The sequence below is a fragment of the Saccopteryx bilineata genome, chromosome 1 (assembly GCF_036850765.1).
Source record: "Saccopteryx bilineata isolate mSacBil1 chromosome 1, mSacBil1_pri_phased_curated, whole genome shotgun sequence".
In the NCBI taxonomy this organism is placed as follows: domain Eukaryota; kingdom Metazoa; phylum Chordata; class Mammalia; order Chiroptera; family Emballonuridae; genus Saccopteryx; species Saccopteryx bilineata.
The window spans coordinates 17,969,380-17,975,417 of NC_089490.1; the positions used below are offsets into that span (position 1 = coordinate 17,969,380).

Below are 6,038 nucleotides of genomic sequence, written 5' to 3' on the forward strand. Positions count from 1 at the left end.
AAACCTGGGTCCTCTGCATCCCAGTCCGATGCTCTCTTCACTGCACCACCATCTGGTCAAGCTCCTTCTGAAATTTTTAAAAATTAAATTTATTAGGGTGACATTGGTTATAAGAGTATATGGGTTTTAAGTGTACAGTTCTGTGTGTATTGTATATTGTGTGCCCCCCACCCAAAGTCAGGTCTTCTTCCGGCACCATATACTTGATGCCCTTTACCATGGCCCACCCCCACCGGCTTCCTCTGGCAACCACCCCGTTGTTGTTGTCTGTGTCAGTGAGTATTTGGTTTTATTTCGTTTGCTCATTTGTTGCTTTCAGTTCTATGCCTCATAGATGAGTGAACTTCTATGGTTCTTAGCCTTTCCGGTCTGACTTATTTTGATTAGCATGATATTCTCAAGATCCATCCATGTTGCACAAATGGCAGTATTTTCTTATGGCTGAGTGGTCTTCCATTGTATAGATCAGGGATCCCCAAACCACGGCCCGCGGGCCACATGCGGCCCCCTGAGGCCATTTATCCGGCCCCCCGCTGCACTTCCGGAAGGGGCACCTCTTTCATTGGTGGTCAATGAAAGGAGCACATTGACCATCTCATTAGCCAAAAGCAGGCCCATAGTTCCCATTGAAATACTGGTCAGTTTCTTGATTTAAATTTACTTGTTTTTTATTTTAAATATTGTATTTGTTCCCGTTTTGTTTTTTTTACTTTAAAATAAGATATGTGCAGTGTGCATAGGGATTTGTTCATAGTTTTTTTTATAGTCCGGCCTTCCAACGGTGAACTGGCCCCCTGTGTAAAAAATTTGGGGACCCCTGGTATAGATGTATCACATCATCTTTATCCAGTCCTCTATCGAGGGACACTTTGATTGTTTCCATGTCTTGGCCACTATGAATAATCCTGCAATGAATAAAGGAGTGCAGATATTTTTACAAATAAATGTTTTCAAATTTTTTGAGCAGATACCCTAAAGAGGGGTTGCTGGGACCATATGATCAAGTCTGAATTCTTGAATCTTCACTCGGAGGAACCATTTGTTTTGAAAAACCAGGTCCTCTCACTCTGCGACTTTGAGGGTTTTGTTTGGCCCCTCAACCCCTCTGCTCTTCCCGGGCTCCATGGGAGAAATTGCTCTATTTTCAGAACCAACTCTCCCCATGTTCCTCTCAAGCAGCTGAAGTGCTTTTATCTTATGGGCTCTGTGAGTCAAGTGATGGATGAAGCCTCCCTTTGTATTGATTTTTGTAAAGTCAGCCAAATTCATGACCCACCTCGGGCAAACATAAGGACCTCAGTGCTCCGACGTGAACATCTTTCATGGCCTCATCTTATCTTTTCTACTTTGTTTTTCTATTTGTCCTGCTTCTTTCTACATTGATTTAAGATTTTGTTTTATTTTATTTTATTATTATTATTTCTTTTTGCTGCACAAAGCTTTATTTGGTCCAGTGCATGGGAGAGAGATCCAGGGAAGTTAAAAGGGTGCCTAGTGGTTGCAGGGAGAGGCTCTGGCAGAAGCCAGACACCGGTGGGAGGGTGCAGAGGGGCCCCTCAGAGGCCTCGGGGCTCCAAGGGATCCTAGTCGTGCTCGAGGGTGCCCAGCCCAGTCTGGGGACCGGCCAGCCTGCGGAGGATGGTCAGGTGGTTGCCCATCTTCTTGACGAGTTTCACCTCCTCATCCAGGAAGCGGTTCTCCAGGAAGTCACAGAGCTCAGGGCCTGTGCAGGTAGAACTCCGGGCGTGCAGATCCAGAAGGACCTGGTTCCGGCTCTTCTCCAAGGCCTTAGCAGCTTCCATCGCATCCTGAGTCTCACCCCACTCATCTCGGGAAGACTTCCTTCAGACTGTCCTGGAAGGAGTGCAGCCACCGCGCTGGCTCTGCATCTTCAAGAGACGCTCAGTGTTCTCCAGCTTCTCCTTGGCGAACTCTTGGAAGAAGTGGCCCACACCATCCAGAGCCACATCGTCACGATGGAAATAGAAGCCCAGAGAGAGGTGGGCATGGGAGGCCCACAGATGCAGGGTGACCAGGCAGTGGACGGCAGCTCCCACCTCGGTGGAACGATTCTGACAAACTTGGGAGTTCATGGTTGTTACGCAGTGTCAAGGTCAAAAAATGGTTTGGGCTGGTCTCTCTCGGAGGCTGGGTGGTTCAGAAGGTAGTGACTGGAAAAGTGGTCGGAGGCTGGAAGAAGGGACATTCCTGGGTCTGTTTCATCCAAACTGTTGAAGCAAGAGACAGATTTGGGCGCTGTGGGGGGCACTGTGAAATTTTATTTTTGTTTTAAGTTTTCTGCACTTATCAAAACTGCTTTAAATCCTGTTGAGACAAGGCAGATTGCAGATACACACAGACACAGACGACAGCACGCAAACACATCTGCCTCTCACTGTCTGCCCCTCCGCCCCTGCCCTGACTGTTACTCACATAGTCTCCCCACTGGTCCAGTCCTGCTTCTGGGTGTGACCCCGCCACCTTCCACACAGCTGCTGGGGTCATCTTTCTTTCTCTTGAAATTAAATTTTACAGTGTGACATTGATCAGTAAGAGTCCATAGGTTTCAGGCGAACATCTCTATAGCATTTGAAGTATGGATTGTGCTATGTGCCCATCACCCAAAGTCAAATCATTCTCTGTCACCATGTATTTGTCCCTCTTTACTCCCCTCCCCCGACTCCAGGTAGCCATTTCACTTTCGTTTGTGTCCATGAGTCTCAGTTTTGTTTTGTTTTATTTTGTTTTGTTTGTTTACAGAGACAGCAAGTGAGTCAGAGAGAGGGATAGACAGGGACACACAGACAGGAACAGAGAGAGATGAGAAGCATCAATTATCAGTTTTTCGTTGCGACACCTTAGTTGTTCATTGATTGCTTTCTCATATGTGCCTTGACCGTGGGCCTTCAACAGACCAATTGACCCCTTGCTTGAGCCAGCGACCTTGGGTCCAAGCTGGTGAGCTTTGCTCAAACCAGATGAGCCCACATTCAAGCTGGCAACCTCGGGGTCTTGAACCTGGGTCCTCCACATCCCAGTCTGACGCTCTATCCACTGCGCCACTGCCTGGTCAGGCCATGAGTCTCAGTTTTATATCCCACTTATGCGGGATATATATTTGTCCCTCTTTACCCCCCCCCCCCACTTGCCCTCCTCTCTCTGGTCGGGAGAATCTTTCTAACATGCAGATTCCACAGAGTCACTCTTCTGCTCAGAATCCCTCAATAGGCCACCCTGATGTCTCCAGGATAAACAACTCTTCCTCTGCCTGGCATGCAAGGCCCCCCTTCACATCCCCTGTGCCCTGCCTGCCTGTTCGATCAGCCTCCTTCTCACTCCTCCCTCCCCGCCCATGTTACTCCCCCCTTCCCATGTAACCCCCCGCACACCCCACTTGACATTCCAGCAATCATGAAAACAGCAGACTGTTCCCTCGTTCCCTGCTTGCTTTGTTCACCTTCCACACTCCTACTCACCGCTGAGACTCAGCTTCAAACCACCTCCTCCATGAAGCCTTCCCTGACTCCATAGGCAGACTGATGCTGCAGCTGTTTGGCTAACAAAATGTAAGAGCTTTGGACGCAGTGTCAGACGAAACGTGAGGCGTTTCAGGGGGCCTGGCCTCCTGTGTGTTGACAAGCCCTCCAGGAGGGTCTCCGGAACCACATTAATACCGAGCTCCGCAGCCTTGGCCGCATGTTAGAGTGACCTGTGGCTTTAAAATGACGCTGACTCCCATGGCTGCACCCCGCTGCCTAGGGGATGTCTTTTCAGCCCTGACGTTTAGAAGAGCGGATGAAACAAATCAAATCCACGACAGTCATACTTCAGGATTAAAGAATACAGTGCGTTTTGCACACATGGGGACAACATGTGAACCTGTAATCTGACTGATTTCTATCAAAGATAATATGCTAGCTTAAGGAATCTCAGAAATTGGTTCTACAATCCCAATCTAATTTTTAAAATATCATATGGTGTGGACTTTCAAACAAATGCAAACATTCATGGCATCGTCCGAGGAGCCCCTGCGGGCCTGCTACCCAGCCTTGCCTCCACATCGACCCACTCCAGGACCACTGTCCCCTCCAGTTCCCTGTCTCCCCTCCCACTTAACTCAGAAGCAAATCCCAGATGTCACATCCCATGATGTACACTAAAAAGAAGCGATAATAATTTTTCAATAACATCGTGTTCATCAGTCAGTGTTAAAATTTCCATCTCATATGTTCCATAAAATTGTTCAAGATTTGTTTTTGAATCCAGAAGCAAGTAAGGACCACCCACAATGATAGTTTTTTTTCCTTCAGTTTTTAAGTGTGTAAGTTACCACTTCATATATATGTTTTTAAATTCCCAATTTAAAACTGATAATTAACTCGATGCCTGTGATTTTAAAGTTGAAATCTGTAAAAATCACTTGAGTTATCTTGGTGGCAATGATATATATTAGCCTAATATTTACAAATTAACCTTAGTCAATGTACTACAGTTGTTTAAACACTTGGGAAGGTTTCCTTGTTCGAGTTGTAAGTTTCCCCTATTAGGCATTTAAAGGTCTTAATGTGAAAATAAAGTATATTAAGTATATGAATATAGTTTAAAATATTTAGTACATTTAGCTAACAGTAAGTTAGACGGTTCAAAAAGAATTAAATGTGTGCGTCTTGAATGGATGAGACATTATTCAAAAGTTCCATGGGAAATGATCATTTCATTTTTATTTAAAATTTGCTAAGTTTGTAACTAGAATAATAAGGATTGTAGTTGAGTGTAGAGTTGGAAAAAACAGATTTCACAATGTTCTGTTTAACACACGAATTTAAGACCCGTGTAACTGTGCTCAATCCTTTCAGCCTGCCTACCCACAGAGCCACGCTGACACCTGAGCACACTTCAGTCAAGGTAGTTCTGGTATTGTAGCTCAGTGGGTGGTGTCCTCCCCTGCCTCCCTGCCGCACCACGAAGTCTGAGCTCTGAGAGTAGGGTCTCTGCAACCTGGTGATTTCGGGGCCTGGGAAGCTGTCCCCTTCAATGCTGCCCCAGCTGCTGGGGCGCGGGCAGTGGGCGGCCCACAGCTCTCGGACCCTTGCCTTCAGGGGTTCTACACCTGCTCAGAGGCCCTTGAAGGACCACCCTCAGGGCAGGGCATTCCCAGCGCCTGCTGGTGGGGGGCTAAGACACCCCCTGGAGGACCAGAGCTCTCAGGGTCAGCTGGGCTTCCCAGGGACCTTACAGCCTCATGTGCCCCCCAACGCAGTGCTGACCCAGGGCCCGCCCTGAGAAACTGCTGGCCACCCTGGACCTAAGCACCCACTTCCCGGGACACCAGCCTGGGAGAGCAGTGGACCCACAGGTAGGAAAAGGGGGCGACAATTATTTCCAGATCACGAAGGCAACCCTGGTAAAATAAAAGTGTAAGTTTCAGGGCCCCGCATAGACACCGACTCCAGCCAGCTCTGCTCGGGCCCTAGTCACCCAAGGTCGCTGCTGCTGCAGACACGGGCCCAGGCTCCCCGTTCACAGCCGGCCTGGGACCAGCACGGGACAGGAGCACGGACAGAGGGCCTTGGGCTCCGGCAGCTTCGTTTTGCATGGACTCTCTGTCCCCCTCCCGACCATTCTTTTCAGAGAAAAGTTCAACTGTCTCAGCCTCGATATCATCTGGTCTCAACACACGAAAGACCAACTCTCAACACGTGATATGCATTTAGGCTCTGATTCAACTGAAGTCGAGTGAATTCCAGTGATGCTCTCCGCTGACTGAGCCTCAGTGTCCATCCTCCGGGCTCTTGGTGACACCAGTTGGAGGCATTCTCCATGACTCTTGGTCTCTACCTCCTCCCCTCCCCCCACACCCCAACTCCTCACTCCTCTCCCCTAGAGCACTCCTGCCAGTAGCCGGTTCTGGAAACACACCGTGTGCTAGGTCAGACTCCTCTGTGCCTCTTGGCTACCAAGGTTGGCTCTCCATCAGAAACCAGGCCTACGGCAGGCATCACGCATTTAAAAAGAGGATAAATGAAGAGAAACCTATG

The 6,038-nt window shown here is 48.4% G+C and overlaps 1 pseudogene; it reads right to left on the reverse strand.

Moving 5' to 3' along the window:
• Positions 1-1,583: 1,583 nt before the first annotated feature.
• On the reverse strand, positions 1,584-2,093 carry LOC136319164 (ferritin light chain pseudogene; annotated as a pseudogene).
• Positions 2,094-6,038: the final 3,945 nt, after the last annotated feature.